This window comes from Eretmochelys imbricata, chromosome 3 (assembly GCF_965152235.1).
Source record: "Eretmochelys imbricata isolate rEreImb1 chromosome 3, rEreImb1.hap1, whole genome shotgun sequence".
In the NCBI taxonomy this organism is placed as follows: domain Eukaryota; kingdom Metazoa; phylum Chordata; order Testudines; family Cheloniidae; genus Eretmochelys; species Eretmochelys imbricata.
The window spans coordinates 69,912,905-69,923,682 of NC_135574.1; the positions used below are offsets into that span (position 1 = coordinate 69,912,905).

The 10,778-nt window shown below is 40.6% G+C and overlaps 1 protein-coding gene across 3 annotated transcripts in view; it reads right to left on the reverse strand.

Annotated features, from left to right (window-relative positions):
- Positions 1 to 10,542, reverse strand: part of BACH2 (BACH transcriptional regulator 2) — a 271,810-nt gene extending 261,268 nt beyond the window's left edge. For 2 of the 3 annotated variants that reach the window (XM_077812822.1, XM_077812823.1), the window contains exon 1: positions 10,025 to 10,542. The gene's annotated coding sequence lies outside the window, so the exon portion shown is untranslated. Of the gene's footprint in view, positions 1 to 9,266; positions 9,323 to 10,024 lie in introns of those variants that run through there. The other variant, XM_077812824.1, reaches the window with a different exon arrangement.
- Between the last annotated feature and the right edge of the window lie 236 nt (positions 10,543 to 10,778).

Consider the following 10,778-nt stretch of genomic DNA (forward strand, 5'->3'; position numbering starts at 1 on the left):
GCAGCATAAGGATTGTTTCACCAAAAGGAAGTTGAAAAGCAATGCAACTGTTTGCTAGCTAACATCAACTTCAGTCTTTCATGACAATACCAGGCAGCTTTCACTAAGTGTGTGCCTCAATGTACTCCCAATTTAGTGACACAGAGAATGACAAAGCTTAATAAAATAGTGGAAACCAACTAATGGAGCATATGAGCCTGTGGCTTTGAGTGCTGGGGAGCTGAAAGGAAGAACAGGAAATGTTATACTAATTAAAACCAAAACACACAAGTCAGTGCCCAAACGAACTTGTGTATTAGTTTGCAACCTTGAATTCTGAATTAACAATCAAGGCTAGACAAAACTATTATGCTGTGACTATCATTCAGCATGCCAGATCATACTAGCTTCAAACACACAGAATGGCAAGGGAAAGGCTGGATACTGTGTTTTAGTAATGCTTACAGCTTTTCAGCTTGGAATTTGGTGGTTACCACATTAAGCATTACTCACATTATGAATTTAGTGGAAGGTAAACATAAATTGGTAGAGAATTAACTGTCCAAGAAACTGACTAATGAATGAATCATTTACTCCACTTTTAGTCTAACAGTAAAAGAAAGAAAGAAAAAGATCAAGAAAGGAAAGCAAAGGAAAAGGGCATAAACATAAGAATTATTTGCAGAAGTGTTTATGTTTGCATTGCCTTTGAACTTCCAACTATGACAAACAGCCACCTCGTTATATAAAACTATTGTATGTATGAGTTTTATGTACTTGTTCAGTGAAATACTGCAGTTTCTTGAATACTCTTGACTGATTTGGACTTTTATCACAAGAATTCTGCATATTTTTTCCTCACCACACATTTTAAAGTATTTATACAAGAATGCATAAAGGGTTTGACAATAAACTCTAAGGCACTGGGTTTAATCTGATGTGTTTGGCAGGTTAAACATTCTGGGTAAAATTGTCAAAAGTATTTAAGTGACTTAGGAACATAAGTCTCAACTTCACTGAGGTCCTTTTGAAAATGGAACTTACATGCCTATGTGACTTTCAAAAACATGTAAGTTTTACCTTTTATGTTTATAATGCACCTACCACCATTGTGTCTGTGGTCCTGAGTCTTTTCTACAGACAGGCTGAAATCAGAACAACGAATCTAGATCCCTTTCAACTTTGGACAACATCTGATCCAGCCCATCTCTAGTCCTTACCCACACAAAATTACTACATGTACTTCACTAGGAGTTCTCCTTAAATAAAGATTACAGGAGTTGGCTATCTATTCCCTCCTGTTCTTATAAAACCAGGACCATCGTATTTTTGCATGTACTGAATAATTAGAAGTTTTATGTTTCTCACAGTAAGGTTTACACCGGCTTGTACAACTGTATTATTCAATGTGCTTTTCACAGTAAAAAGGTACCTGAAAGAAACCCTCAATCCTAGTTTGGGTTATACACCTGCCTATATCTTGTATCTGAAGTAATCCAGTAAAATCAGAAACAAAAAATAGTTTACAGAATATAGATATCTTAAAATATGATTCCACGCACAATGACTTCTAAACATAAAAGGGCAGATCCTCAGCTGGTGTGAATTGTCTATTGAATTCACTGGAGCCTATGGCAATTTTCACTAGCTGATGATCTACCCCAAAATGATTTAAAAAAAAAAATAAATCCCATTTTAAAGAGGCCCAATCAGAAACATCAAATACTTATAAAAAGAGTGATTTGTTGTTGCAAGCACTGCAACAGTAGAAGCAATATATCTGGAAGCTAGTTTTACATATGTTAATATGCTAAGTAATACAATAGCAAAGATTTGTTTTGTCTTCTTCTTCTTTACCCATAACATCCTGAAATTTTTTAAACACTGCCACCCTGAAAGCAAAACAGCACCCCTCTAAATAAATTAAGGGAGCAAATCGGAAGTGTTTTCAAAGAATACAATGGCTAGTATTACAGCTGAAATACCTAGTATATTGGTTTTCAAACACTAATATTTCAGCTGTAATATTAGCATGATCATTATATTTGACCTGTATTACAGGGTGGAAAGTAGTCTGTTTTATATCAATTTTTAAAAGGCATTAACTTACAAAAGCACATGCAAAAGACAACATACCCAAAGAACAATGAAACACAATTGTCACAGACTACACAGTTTCTTCTCCTCTAATAATTCTTATCAGGTTTGAATTTCCTATACAACATAAAGGGAGGGGTGGAGCACTCAAGAAGGACAAAGGTTTAGTAGAAATCAGTTTCTTTTTTGCATTTTTACTACTAGAAGACAAATTATCTCATAGGCAATGAGCAATCAGCTTTGCACATTGCCATTTATTCTCCAACTCTTATGTTCTATTAACCTTCTTTTTGGGATCCTTTGACACCAAATCAAATAGCAATATAGGTTGTTCAGCAATATTACCATCCTCCACAGTGGTTTAACTGAATTGAATGGTAGAACAGCAGCTTGGTAGAATGAGGCAGTGTGCACCCTTTTTTTCTTCCTGAGATAAAGGAGGTTAGATTTTCCACCAATATTTACTCTAACTGTGCAACTAAATAGCTACTATACATAGTACAAAAAAGTTCAGGACACCGAAGCCTGGAGGTTAGGAACTGTTTCATAGTGCAAATAAAAGCAGCAGCATCACAACTAACGGTGCAACTAATTTTTATTGGGTGGGCGGAAGGAGAGGGAAGACCTTTCACATTGTAAAGCAAACCATGAAACCTTCCATAAGCTTTAAAAAAGCACAAAGTAATATTTTCCAACCTTTCACTAAGAGTAGGGGTGAAAACCACATGTTTTAAAGGTCTTGCACAGTTTTATTATTAGAAGTAGAAACCCTACTGATACTGATGAGTCATTTGTATTGGCGGAAACCAAGAACACCCATCTTCTTCGTGGGTTACACGGCACTCAGTGTGGTTTTCTATTCATTACCGGTCAAAGTAGTTGACTAAAAACAAAACAGGAGACAAGAACTCACCTTCGCTCTCGATGCCTGTTTAATACCAGCTGATTAGTTTATCATCCTTCTAGAGATTGCTTACATTGACTACTTTTGGTTACATAAAGGGGAGTCCCTTCAGAAAAAAAGTGAGTGCCTTTAATCTTTAAAATAATCAAGATTAAATCCAGCACTGAAAATGGGTAATATACTCCATTTCTGCAATGACCGCTGTGACAGATTCAAACAAAACACAAACCAATTACAAATATATGGAATCAGCAGAAACTGTCACCTTGAGGAACCTTCTGAATCATCAGAACAGAGTCCGTAAATCCAAAAAGGACCAGTTGCACTGGAATATAAGCTTTCATCATTCATATAAATGAAGGAGTCCTCTAATGTTAATAACAGGAGTTATTTCAGAACACAGGATAAAAAAACAACAACAAACAAACAGAATCCAAGAGCTAGCAGAACTTTGAAAATAATAGAACACTATATCAAGTTTTTGGGTTTTAAGTGGAATTCTCCATTGAATGGAATGCGTAATTCTGCTTTTTCAAAAACTGAACAGCCCATAATTACCTAGGGAAAATGCCATTCTAATGTTAAACTCCGTATCTGAAGCAGGAACAATAGTTCCTTTTTTGTAAAGCCACTATCCCCATTCAAAAAAAGCCAACCAACACACAAACCAACACAAGCACACACAACCTATTAAACATTTGCAGGAACCAGACGCAGTTTAGCCATTGTTTGAACAGAGGTGGAGAAAACTGCAACTTTTTGCCATGAACGCCAAAATCCTGGCCTAACAAATGAAAGGTTTTGATAGTACTGGGGGAAGAAACTACAGCAAAGCAGTGGCCAGAGAACTGAAAATATGTACCAACACTCACATTCTCTATGTCTGTCTCTCTTACTGTGGACAGTTTATAATGAGGATAGCTCTGAGCTGCAGCAGACACGTGAGTCAGCAAGAGCTGCCTGTAGGAAACTGCTGACATGTTAAATTGTTCTGCATACAGTGCACACACCTCCCCACTAAACAAAAACAGGGTGTATGCAAATTAGTGCACAGGAACACCTCCACTCTTACAGTTCTTGTTTTCCTAGTTTAGATTTAAATTATAAAACAATCACTAATAATAAACACTTTGAATGTCAGCTATAACAAGCAGCTGTGTTCAAGTCTCAAGGGTCACTTTGTTTTAGCTGCCTTTATTCAAATAGATTTAACTCATTTCTCTCTTTGCAAAAAGCAAAACTGTTGCTTTATAGACAAGAATTGCATGGTGACAGACACCTATATACAGTTCCTGGTTTTATGAATGGGGGACTCCTCTTGAACCTACACACTGAAATCAAATGGAACACATCTATTATAATTTGGGTGAATATTTTGAAGCCAGATTGCCAAAAATAAGTAATAGCCTCAATTTCAACACCCATCAGATTTAAACAACTAGAAATTCCCAGGTTTTCCTGTTTCTATGAGTTCTTCAAACACTTTTTTGTTGCTGATACATTCTGAAGTCATGTAAAAATGATATTCACACTTCCATGAAATAAAAGTTTTTAAGCAGTAAGTCTCAGAGGATGAGAGAATTTCAGGTCATCTTCTATACACGAAGAGGGAAAAGAAAGCGTAGACTGTAGTGACTTCTCTTTGAGGCTCTAGTTTAAATGTCAAATAAAACACTGGCTTGCTATGTATATTTATTGTAGAAAATCTGTTTGGGAGGAATCTGGGATAAGTCAGGCATTCTGTTTATTGCAGTATGGAAAGCCGTCATGCTCCCCCCCTCCCATGCCGGTTTGTAATCGTCTGTTTACTATACCAGTACAATTTATGATCTCCGAACTGTTTTGGTGGGCCTTTGCATATAACCTGCAATGGAACTAGAGAAAAATTCTCCAGCAGCATCCCCTTTTTGGCTGATCAAAGATTTGATATTTATAACTATTTAGTAGGGTTTCCAAAACCCATTCTGCCATTCTTTTTTATTACCATATTTTGAACATTTGTAGATCCTCAATCAGTGCTGACAGTTTTTGTACTAAACCAGTAGCATCAATTTAAGCTCATTACTGGTCACACAGAAATTTGTATGCATGTCACTGCTTGATTTTGCTTAAATTATAATTTAAAGTCCAATAATGGCAGAATAAGTATCACGCTTTTCAACACACTACAAAGATGTTTCAGCCTAACTAAGAAGCAAAATGAGCACACTGTAACTCAGCTGGCTACAGAGCCATACATTTCCTGATGCAAGCTTCAAATGTGTACTTATTATTCAGGCAGCTGCCAAGGTTAATATGTTTTGGCTGAAGCAATGGTGACCAGTTTTTGTAAAAAGCTGAGTAAGCATTCTGAACACTATCCTGGCAAACCACTGGTAAACTTAGAGGTAGGGAGTCATTGTTCATTCAACCGCAATAATATATTCAAATTTAAAACCTATTCAGATCTTAGTGGAGAACTGCAGTATTTTCAAAGAATCTGTCACATTCTCCCAAATTGAGTGTAATGGAAAAACAAATCACTTAGATTTTTAAAGAAAGCTGGTATTTCTCATTAGAAATGGGTCCAATTTTTCTTTACTACATCAACAAAATGCATTGTATATGCCCCTTAGTCCAACTCAGAAATAAGTTATACACAAGCCCTACACCACACTCAAAGTGAACATAAATCTATACTTGAAGGATGTGATAATGTGCTCATTAGAATGCAAGTCACATGTGCAACAGACAAAAGACACAGAAGTCAGGCTTGTAAATGAAGAAAAGTTGTCTTTGACTGCACTTTTGAATAAGAGTGGACACTCTTACAAGATAAGCAGGGCTTTGCATACAATTAGAGGACAGTGTAAAATGCATTTGGACCATCTGCATTAGAAAAGGAAAAGAAATTCCCCAATACACCTGTAGTATATGCAGTTCTAAGAAATCACCTATTCACACTCTTGTATAAAAAATGTAATCACTACAGAGGAGTCTAGTTAGGACCTGTCATATACTACTGTACGACCCATTTTGAGATGTTTTAAACATCCATCAAGCTGAAACTGGACAATTTCTCATCCCAGATGCACTTTAGAGGTCTTTTCTCAGCCTTATGCATGAGTAAAGTCCTACTGAAATGAATGGATATCATGGACATGTAAAGAGAAAGTAGTCCTCTTTATTGTTTTGGGGAATGGGATTTAAAAAATAATGAGGAAGTCACTCCGACTGTTCTTCATGGTTGCAGATATTTGTAGAGTAAGCCTCAACAGACATTAGCCGAGATAGTCAAGGACGTAACCCCATGCCCCTAAGCTGAGACTGGACGACAGGACATAGATCACTTGATAAAATGCCCGGTTCGGTTCATTCTCTCTGAAGCATCAGGCATCGGCCACTGTTGGAAGACAGGATACTGGGCTAGATGGATCATTGGTATGATTCAATATGGCTATTCTTATGAAAAGCTAGTCTGACAAATACTGCAGCCTGTGAAGAAGAATAGCTAATTTATTTAGCTACAAGACAAGCTTTAGCAGCCAAGCAATTGAGGTTTTTAAAAAACTAAATATGGGCAATTACTATTACACATTCCATACTACATATCATATACATAGGTGTTTGGTTTCATCTCTCCCATTGACATTAATTATGTGCATACATGAAGCGATGCACAGACCCCTGTGCAGCATGAAGATTGTACTAAACTTCATTAATGTCAATGGGTCTCCAAGGCCTTCTACAATGTCAAAACATTTACCAGGATTTCTCATATTAAGAATATTAGACATCAACATGATACTCTTATTTATCTGGATTTGGGCCATTTCTCTCAGTCAGCAATATACATTATTCCTAGGGCACAGCACACTATAGTTTGGAAATTTTCTCCTCAATGCTAAGGTACTATGGCTGAAAGCAAAGATTGCCAGGGGGGAGGCGAGGCAGACAGGGTTATCATCATGGTATCTGGGGTCTATTCTGTTTACACATATAAATTCTATCAATTCTAATGGAAGTCCCATGTGCCTCTACGCTAGGGTGCAACCAGAAACATTAGCCCTACCACTGAATTTCCTGCTTTTTAAAACTATATGAGATATAAATCATTGATAACAATTGACTATTTAGTATTTTTATTTTATTAAACACATATTTTGGAGTATAGTCTGTTGTGGACACTCTCCTCCCAGGACTCATTGATGTCTGCCATTTAAAAATGTATGTTAGTGCACATTATAAAAAATGCAATGTTGTCTAATTTTATATCTTAACACTACTTGTGCTTCTATAGGACTTTTTATTGTAATGTTGCTATTCTGCTCATTTTACAATTTGGTCAACTGAGGCACACCTTGGGTAAGTGGTTTGCCCAATATCTCAGAGCTGGCAAGTGGAAAAGCTAGAAAGAGAAACTTGAAATTCTGATTCTCTATCCTCTGCTCTTACTATTAGACAAGATTTCCTTCCACTTTGTGCAGCTGATTTTGATGCATAATGTCCAACACCTTCAAATCAATCTTTGGAGTTAGATGGTTAGGTGTGAAAAGAACACCAATCTTTAAAAGTACAGTGAAGTACTATGCCAGTCTACCTGCAACATGGGCACTCAGATACTACAGTGAGGGGCCCACGCAAGCGGATACAAAGTCAATCTTGAATTTCAGAAGGATATGCACTCATCTGAAGCAGAATTTAGCTTTTCATTTACACACTGAAGTGCTTTCTGAAATGTTAGATTAATAAAATGTTACTACACGAGCCCTGTAGTTAAATGCTTAACACACTTCCTTAGCCATTTTATTCCATTCAAATGTATTAAAAGCAATTATTCCATTTCCTACTCAAAATTTTATTTTCCCCTTATCCAACAATTGTCAAATAATACAAGTGAACTACACCAAATACACCACCTTCAAACTACACTTACATGTAGCTAAAACAAAAATCTCATACAAATCTACCCCTCCAAAAAAGAAAAAGATATTAAAATACTCGCTCTCCGCTCAAGACCTAAAATACCACATTAAAATGCATACAAATTTTATGACAATGATGAAGTCTCATAAAATGGATTTTTATCATTAAAACACTGACAAATGTTCAACTACAGCAGAGCAAACAGCAACACTATAATTTTGCAATTTTTTTAGATACTAAAGTCTGATTCTAACAAGGTGCCATTTCTGCCTCACGTTCATTATTACCTTAAAGAATGAAAAATGCAGTTTACCCCAGAGCTGCCAGGGCTTCAGTAATAAGGGTATGATGATCTCACAATAACTGAAGCATTTTAAGCAAGACACCCGCTGTACTATAAAAATAGCCTGTTCCACAAAAGGAGAGGCATGATTTCACACTTAGCTTCTTTCATGACAGCCAGAGCTTTTGCAGCTAACTGCCTTGCCTACATATTATATTTTAATGATCTGAGAAAATTGTTATGAGTTACCCTTGCTCTCTAATTTTACTCCAAACAGGGGGGGAAAGCATTGTCTCTCATTAAGCACTATCTTCTTTGCAGACCCCACTAGGAAGGAAAGAAATTATCTTTTTTTGTTAAAATACACTCAACAGATGAAATTTACAGAAAAACTGTTCTGAAGCAAAAAGATGTCACCTGAGAAATGAAGAAATGATCTGATGCTTGCCAGAAACCATTAAAACTGGGTCTCCCGTTTACCACAAGAACACTGCCAATAATAAAATTATTTTGAAGGCTGTTACACACACTGAGCAACTACACCGTTGTCTGGCAACTTGCGGTTACAAACTAGCTGAAGTCAGGGTTCGAACCCCAAGCCCACGCAAGCATTTTACAAGTGAGTGTGGCCAATACCCCCACGCAGGTGTCTAATGAAATAGCTGAGCCACTCTTAAAGCCAAAGAAGCAAGCAAGCAAGCTACAGAAAGGACCCTCTTTCACGAGGCAGTAACTTCGAAAGTGCACCACCCCTCAACATCTCTCCACTGCAGAACACCACAACGTGACCACTAACCCGAAGGGGAAAGTGGGAGAAATCCGGGAACTGAACAGTTTCACGTGGCGATACATATAAGATCCCGAACACAAAACCCCATCAAAGGAAAGGAGGAGAAGGAGGAGTGGGGTTGAGGAGAAGAGCTTTACGTAAACGGGGTGGCTGTAAAGCGGGGTCTGGCAGGAAGTATTTAGCCACCCAGCGAGGACAAAAATTCACACTCTGTCACACTGCTTAAGGGAAGTGTGCAAGGAACCCAAAGGGAAATGCAATCCCGATTGCTTTGCTTTTTAGAGGCACCCTCCTCGCTTTATCCTAACCTGGGCATTCTTTGCTCGCCGGGGGGCCTGGATCCAACAAATGCGCAGCAAACCCTCTGGGTGGGTTTTCCTTTTTTAAGAAAGATCGAGCTAGTCGCCGTAAAGAGCTAAAATGCCCAAATAAAAGATGCGAAGGGGAAATGAGGAGGGGGTAGTCAAGGGGTCTTCGCCTCATGCCCCCTCCTCTCGCAGCTCGTTAAAAAGGCCTGGAAATCTGACAGCTGCTTTCCTCCGCTCGTACAAAACAAGAGCCCCCATGCCTGACTTATTACTCTTGGGCTCCTCCTCCCGCTTACTCAAAACACCCATCACCGTGCATGCAATATACCAGCTACACTTTCCTCTGGCGCGCACGCTAAAGCAACTGCGGGCTGACCATCATCAGACACCCTCTCTCTGCTCCTCCTTCATCCCCACCATAACGCCCATAAAAGGCACCCTTTGCGGTGGTCCCTACGCGTCAGGCCAAGCCAGTACCGGCCACCAACAAACAGCCGAGCTGGACTCACTCGCACATCAGATCCTTTTACACACTTTCAGTTACGCAACGTTTCTGTGGTTGGTTCCCACTTTTAGAAATGACTGTTCGCCCTCCTGCGAGCCTGAGCTCGGGGCTTGTTTTTAAGCTATGCCCCCGCAGCAGCTGGCTCGGAGAAAATCCGCCCCTTCCCTCCCCCGCGGCTCTCCCGGCTCCGCGCGCACACACCAAACTTCAGCTCCATCAGTCCCCGGGAAAAAGCTGCGAAAAGGCGACTCACCTTCTTTCGCCGGCAACTTTCGATCCTTCCCCTCTCGCTGCAGCCTCCCCAGCCCGCAGGGGCGCGGGGGCCGAGTGGGACGCGGAGCGGGGGTGGGGTGCGGGGGGGCTGGATTTGCTGCTGATGGAGGGGGGGGAAGAGGGATTTTTTTTGCGGCTAGGAATGTGCACCCGCGGAGACGCACCTCACATGGCGATGGCTTAAAAACCAGCTGCCTCCAAAGTCTTTGCAGAGAAAAATAGAGGGAGGGGACGGGGAGCAGCAGCAGGAGGAGGAGGGAAGGCTGCAGCAGGGGAGGGGGGGGGCGTGGGGAGGGGGAGTCGCACAAGACTCGCTACGCTGCCGCTGCTGCTACACTCGGGGCTGGCGGCGGCCGCACGAGGCGGTGGCAGCTCGGTGCCTTCGCAGCCCGGCGGCGTGCTGCTGCTGCGGCGGCTGCCCCCGTTCTGTGGGTTACACTCTCCCCGTGGCTCGCGCTCTCCCCAACGGAACGCCGCCTACTCCCCTCAATCGCTACATTGTTGACATTCGCAGGCTGACATCATCATCCCCACCTCCCCCACCGCCACCGCCGCCCGCCTTTCCCATTCACAATAACGCTACGTAAACCGCGTAGCGCCCTCTCCCTCTGCGGCGGGGACGCCTTCGCGCAGAAACAGGCGTAGCGCCGCTCCACGAATGGCAGCTTCGCCGGCATCCCCGCGCTCAGGCGCACGCGCACCTCCCTCGCCAGCGTTCTCAGAGAGCCAGTCCG